This window comes from Panicum hallii, chromosome 7, assembly GCF_002211085.1.
Source record: "Panicum hallii strain FIL2 chromosome 7, PHallii_v3.1, whole genome shotgun sequence".
Lineage (NCBI taxonomy): Eukaryota > Viridiplantae > Streptophyta > Magnoliopsida > Poales > Poaceae > Panicum > Panicum hallii.
In genome coordinates this window covers 6,397,024-6,404,494 of record NC_038048.1, presented here as the reverse complement: position 1 = coordinate 6,404,494, position 7,471 = coordinate 6,397,024, and positions in this window count along the sequence as shown.

Genomic DNA, 7,471 nt, shown 5'->3' with positions numbered 1-7,471 from the left:
CAACGTACCAAAAACGCGATCTGAAACGGTACAGTATTTTTCCAATGCACCTATTATTCTCCCTTTTTTACCTATGCCCAACCGGTGAAAAGCTGCTCCTTTTCTTCTATGATCCTCTTTTTGTCAGCAGTCAAAAGTAAAAAATTGAGGAGTACTTCAACCGGTGAAAAGATGACCTTGAGCAAAATGCAGGCCGGCCTGAAAAAAGCTTAAGATGGTTTGGTTTAAAATTATGTGCTACAAATATCGGCTCATTCCGACCAGGCCATGTGCTCATGTTCTTATTTAAAACACAGTACCTATAAAGATGGTCACATATATATACACACTACCTGTATCTAATAATACACGTACGCAATCCTATGACTATAAACCCATCCGACAGATTCGCACAACGGATATCGAGATTATCAAGTTAACCATAGGCGTCTTGTTGTCATGTTAGATTGGAAGAATAGATTTGTTAATTTCTGGAACAAAAGAAAATAATTAAGCCTGGCCAATCATATATGGTACTTTCAAAAAAAATTACATACGGTAGTCTCTAAACCTATCTCGCACCATACCTCTTTCTTTTTTTACAAAATATAGTACGAACGCAGATGCTCACAAACACGTGCATATATTTACTCCTATGAATACACGCACTACCGGTGTTTTACCGCCACGCCCACCGAGGGATACCTCTGAGGTGGTGAGTTTGTAGGTAGGGTGTCGTCGAGATCAGGAACTCGAAGGTGCAAGGAACACAAGATTTAGATAGGTTCGGACCGCCTTGAGTGTAATACCCTACGTCCTGTGTGGTTTGTATTTTCTTAGGTGATGATCGGATGATCTCCTAGGTGATTCCCTTTTGGAGAGGGTCCCTGTGTCCCTGTCCTCCCTTATATAGTATGGGAGGACAGGTTTATATGGAAGTTCTAGTCGGATATCAGCACTACAGTCCTACCCGAGTACTTTTCTGGTAGTTCTCTACTGTGTCCGACTAGTTTTACTACTGTATGAGTAGTTCTACTAGCCTACGAGTAGTTATAACAGATGTAGGGCGTGAGCTATGTCTCATCCCTTATCTTAGAAAAAGTATACCATGTGCACAGTCCCGTGTGCCCGAGTTTGACAAGCCCCCGAATTCTTTGTAGTCGAGTACCGAAGGCGTTTTCGAGTTCTCCCAAACTTCATCTTGAAGGTGTTCTCCGAATACTTTGTTGGCTGCATCGAGGCTGTGAGGTGCTCATGCCCCGAGTAGTTATCAAGTCTTCCTTTATATGGGGTGTGATTAAACTCGCACTCTATATGGAGTAGCCCTGGAGCCTTAGGTTGACTCGTAAAATTAGGCTGAGGGTCAATTTAATCTTGAGTCTTCTGTCCTTATCTTCCAACAGATTCGAAAAATAATCGCTGATGACACGTGTCCCACAGCCCCCGAGCCTTGAATCCAAATCCCCAAGGTTTAGAATAAAGGATCCAAAGAATCATAGCATGTAATATATGACGGTAAAGATTTGATGGTGAAGATGGGCAAATCGGTTTAGTAAATTCGAAAACCTCTTTTTTCGGGATAACTTCCCTGAAAAATGGTTAAACAAATAACTTCACCAAACAGTGCTCTAAATTACCGATCAAATCAAACCTTCGTTGCTGAGAGCTGTGTGGTACCCAGCCCCCAAGCCTGGGAGCTAGATGAGTCGCATAGGATGTGCCTAGTAGTCGGTGGCGCCAGCCCCCGAGCCTAGGTATTGGCCAAGTTGCCACTAAATCTTAAGCTGTCAATGTAGCCGACTAGTTGGAGGCGATTCCGACTACTTTTGTAGGCGAGACGAGTAGTCGAAGTAGTCGCCAACGTATCACCGAGCAGAGTCGATTCTGACTAGCTTGTAGGCGAAACAAGTAGTCGAAGTAGTCGCCAGCGTGTCGCCGTGCATTCTTCACGAAGTCCAGTAGTCGTCGATGGTTGTTGATGAACCCAACTAGTTGGAGTCGAATCCGACGAGTAGTCATTGTAGTCAGCGATATGTAGTCGATCGTTCTCGCAAAATCGAAGTAGTCGTTGGCGATTGTTGATGAAGCCAACTAATCGGAGTTGAATCCGACTCGCCCAGCAGCACGGTCCAGATCAGGTCCCCTGCAAGGTAAACATAAAAGTATGTTGTAACTGATATACATGAAACCATGTTGGGAGCAATACCCTTGCAGTAAACTCCATGTATAACTAGGCAAAAACTAGTAAATGGAGAAATACTAAAAGTATGGGAGCGAGACCCCTTCAGTAACGTAGTACTAGTCGGAGACAGTAGTCTGAACATTAGTGGAAGTATGGGATTAAAACCCCTTCAGTAACATAAGATAGTAGTCAGTAACTAGTAATCAGAGCGAGACCCCTTCAATAAACTACGCGCAATACTAGTCGAGAACTAGTAAACGGAGTGTTACTGGAAGTATAGGAGCGAGGCCCCTTCAGTAAACTACGCGTAGTACTAGTCGAGAACTAGTAAACGGAATGTTATTGGAAGTATGGAAACGAGACCCCTTCAGTAAACTACGCGTAGTACTAGTCGAGAATTAGTAAATGGAATGTTACTAGAAGTATAGGAACGAGGCTCCTTCAGTAAACTACGTATAATACTAGTCCAGAACTAGTAAACGGAGTATTACTGAAAGTATGGGACCGATGCCCCTTCAGTAATATAGCATACTAGTTGGAAACTAATAGTCGGTTACTGGAAGTATATGAGCGAGACACCTTCAGTAAACTATGCATAGTACTAGTTGAGAACTAGTAAACGAAGTATTACTGGAAGTATAGGAGTGATGCCCCTTTATTAACATAGCATATTAGTTGAAAACTAGTAGTCGGTTACTGGAAGTATGGGAGCAAGACCCCTTCAATAAACTACGCGTAGTACTATTCGCGAACCAGTAAATGGAGTATACTGGAAGTATGGGAGCGATGCCCCTTCAGTAACATAGCATACTAGCCGGAAACTAGTAGTCGGTTACTGGAAGTATGGGAGCGAGGCTCCTTTAGTAACTTGCACGTAAAACTGGTTGTAAGCTAGTATAACGGAGTTATATTGGAAGTATGTGAAGGTGATTAGAAGTCAATTAGCAAGGGAGAGATGAATCTTTTTGGTAGCTTTAGTCGTATCCTTGGGCGGACCATGAAAATTCACATGTTGACTTGTGATAACGTCACGGTTGGCCCTAAGGGATTGAAAACGAGATACTTCACATGAGGCGATGATTTCTTTGGGTGGGCCAAGACAAGTCTTAAGTGCCATGCAAAGATGTCTCGGTTGGCCCAAAGGAGGTGACGATGGGGTCCTACACTTGATCTTGATCAGTTCCTTGGACGGGCCAAGACAAGCCGTGTGTTGCTGTCGGTACATACGGACAGGGTACCTCCTGCTAGGGTGTCCAGCCCTAGCGTGTGCGCCAAGCGCATCGTGGTGGATGCGTGCCACCACATGCTCGGCCACCTTTCCTCGATCATCGCCAAGGAGTTGCTCAACGACCAGAAGGTCGTGGTAGTCCGCTGTGAGGAGATCTGCCTCTCCGCAGGCCTCGTCTGTCAGTAAGTCACCTGATAGAGTGCCCAACCTGATGGGCGCAAGGTTATCCGTGACCACGCCCTTGCCCTTTGGGAGACGAGGCGTACGGTCCGGGCCTGACAGCTGGGATCATGGTCTCCGGACCTCCCCCTGTGCTCTTATAGGTCCGGCGCCTCCACGTACTGTGACAGTTCGTGTACTTGTAATGCTAGGCAAATATTTTGTTAGTGTGAAATATATGTTTGTTGGTATATAGCTTATGTGTGTTTATGTGAAGCTTTTGAAAATTTAAAACTACAAGTAAAAAGGGTATTTTTGTAATTACAGAAAAACCTAGGGTTGTTTTTGCAAAATGTATTTGGATAGGAGGTAATCTTAAAATAAGTGAAGGGTAGTTTTGCAAATATGTTTTTCTTATTTTGTCCTTTGTAAAAAAAATATATATTTATCCAAAAGTTTCAATTGAAATGTGTGTGTTGAAGTGTGTAAAAATTTTGGGTAAAGTGGTGAAAATAAGGGTGTTTATGTAATTTTATAAAAGTACAAGTCCTTTTATGCAAATGTTTGATTTACAAAAGTAACTTTCAAATTTACTCAGGACTAAAGTGTAAAAAGTGCAAGTCATCATGACATGTCTATCCAATCATTATGACGAGTCTATCCCGTCATCATGACGTGTCATAAATGCTTGCATTTAGGTCCTGAATTTTATAAAGTTTCACCCTTTAGGACAAAAGCAATTCAAATCCAATCTTTGTTCAAAAATTCACGTGTAAAAATGCAAGTTTTGAGTTTTTGAACTTGGGCCTTAAAGCAATGTTGTAGAGTTTGAAAAACTCTCCAACTTTCGTTTTGGGTATTTCTTCATTTGGGTTTAAAATCAATGGAAAATTTTGTTTTACAGAAAGACCCCTGCAATTCTCTGAAATTGCGCATAAGTCCTTGGGGAAATCTGTTCATCCTTCTCCTCTGTTTCTTTTTTCCCCTGGCGTCTTCTTCTTTTCTTCTTCCACCGTTGGCGTCTCTCTTTTTCTCTCCCTCACCTCCAACCTTATCTCCTCCCGTATCTTCCTGCGCAGGCGTGTACGGGCGCAGGGAGCGAGCAAGCAGCGGTGCCCAGGGGCGCTCCTGCCCCGGGTGGCGGCGCAGCGCGCTGGGGCGAGCGGCCCCACGCGAGCACAGGCGCATGGGCCGGCAGCGCGTGGGAGCCGAAGCGGCGCGCACAGGCGGGCGGCCCCGAGCGGGATCAGGCGGCACCAGGCTCAGGCGCGGGCGCTGCGCGGCGCGAGCAGCGCGAGCGCGGCTGGCGGCGGGAGCCAGCGCAGGCGGGAGCGGGCTCGGGCACGCGGGCCACGGCAGAGCGGAAGTGAGCGGGCGCGGCTCCTGGCGCGGCGCGCAGCTGCGTGAGTGAGCGGTGCAGGGCACGGAAGCTGGCGGCGGCTCGGGTGGCTGCAGGAGCTGCGCGTTGGGGCGAGTGAAGGCGCGCTGACGCGCAGGAGGTGGACGTGGCTCGGTCCAGGAGCAGGCGCGCGCGTGCCCAGCGAGCTGGCGGCGTGCGGCACAGCGCGGGAGTGGGCGGCAGCTCGGCACAGAGCAGATCCAAGTAGCGGCCGCAGCAGGCACCTGAGTGGGGCAAGCGAGCGGCAGCAGGCGGGCGTGGCGGTGGTGCAGGCAGCGCGGGGCGTGAGCGCGCGCGGGAGCTGGAGTGCTAGCGCGGAGCAGTGCGCGTAAGCCGAGCAGGCGGCAGGCGTTGGGACGCGGGCGCAAGCAGAGGTGAACTGGCGGCGTGGAGGAAATGCGTGAGTGGCATGCGAGCCAAGCGGCGCTGGAGCGAAGCTCGCGGTGTGGCTGCGCACGAGCAGAAGAGAACCGGTGTGGCAGCGTGCGGGTGCGGCACGGATGCGCTGGATGCGAGCGGCCCCGAACGAGCAATGGCGCGCAGGGCGGATCCAGGTGGAGCATGAGTGCGCAGGCGATGCAGGAGCTGAAGCGCGTAGACGCGCGCGCGCCGGAGGAGTTGAGGTGAAGTGTTTCTGCGTGAAATGCGGGAACGCAGTGGCGTCGACCCTGTTTATGCCATGGTGATCTCTGGTTTGGCCGTATCGAAGATGCAGCCCAGGTGTTCAACGAAATGCCGATATGCACGGTGGTGAAGAACGCGAGGGTTCTGCTGTTGGACGAAGCGTCAAGGGTGCAAGACGCCGTTGGGCGGATGTTGCAACGGCGTGCAGAGAGAACACACGCGGTGCGGGAGGAGCTGCAGTACGGCGGCTGCGAATGAATTCGCACGGGAGCAGCGGGACCGCGCGTGGAAGACGTCGAAGGCCGTTGAGGAGAAAGCAGTGGACGAGATCAGGCGGCACTGGGAACTACTCGTGGAGGATTTAGAGGTGGCCAGGTACGAGCAGACCTTGGTCCTCGCGGAGGCGGAGAAGTGCTTATGGCACGGCAAGTTGGAAAGAGAAGTTGTGGAGCGAAGGCAGTGGTCGGGCGTTGTCACACCCGGTTTTTAAGAACAAAACCGAATGCATAACTATATGTATGCCAGGATCAAGTTCCATACATATAGTGACTTCATCAGTGAATAATCAGCAACAGTATCACGAAAAGAGATTTAAAAGACTATAAAGATTATCAGAGTTATACAGCTTATCCTGGAAACGAAGACTCCAAACTTCACAGGCAATCGACCGGGGGTTGCGCAGGCCTAGAACTCAGCATCATCTTCAAAAGACTTCACATCACTTTCTCCTCTAAGCAGCAATTATAACAAGCGTGAGTACACTTATGGTTGGTACTCAGCAAGTGTTGGGAGTTATATGACATGAAGGCCAAAATCAAGGAAAGGCTGACTGGCTTACTGCGATAAGCAATTTTAGTTGGTCAAATTTTATTAGCACCTGATTACTAAGGTATAAGTTCATACCAAAACCCACATTAAAAGAGAGAGAAGAGATACAGCATAAGCATAACCACAACCATAAACATGGTCCACAATAACCACAACCATAGCCATGGTCCACGATTTAATTCATCTTCGGGTTCAATTATCATGTGAGGGTCCAAGCCGCTCTTAACCGTGAGCACGGTTGATATATCAGTTTTCACTCTGCAGAGGTTGTACACTTTACCCACAATTCGTGTCTCCCGATTTGCCCGAGGTAGCTAGCCTCTTAAACACTTCCGAGGTGAGTGGCAAGGGATTCACTACGAGGCCTTTACAAAGATTCCCTAACTTATGACAATCCACTAAGGTTTCAGGCCGCAGTGGTCATAACCCTCCCTAATGAGGAAATGCCTTAGCCAAGGACCACATATATCAATATGCCTCAAGAGGACCGGGCTATACCCCATCAACGCACTCCCCTCTTGCCCTTTCGGTAAGATCATCACAAGCTAGAGTTTCTAATTAATTAGCCAAGACCAGAGCCATATAGTATTGTGGTTGCACTGTTTTCCTGGGTAGTTCTCCATGTTCCAATTAAACATATAATCTTATATTAACAATGCATAGCGCATGAACATGGATAGAACAGGTGAAACATCATCATTGTTGTCATCATGATTATATATTATTCCCAAACCAGAACCAGTTGAAGCAACTAAGCAATAGCTACCCAACAATAAAGATAAAACACAGGTTGACAAGGAATGATCATAAAGACTAGGCATATCCTTAATTAGGATCCATCAAAATTAAGACACATGCATGCATAAAGAAAAAGTTATATTTATTGTGATTATTAGGACAAAAGCATGATCAAGAAAACACTTGCCTTTCTTTTAGAGAATAGCTGCTCAGAGTCTTCAATTCTTGTTCTTGAAACTCTAAATCTTCAAAGCTCTTCGATCGCGCTCCTTCTAACGTCACACAAGCAACGGGCCCAAAACATACAAGCAAGCAAACAAACAAGAACGACTAA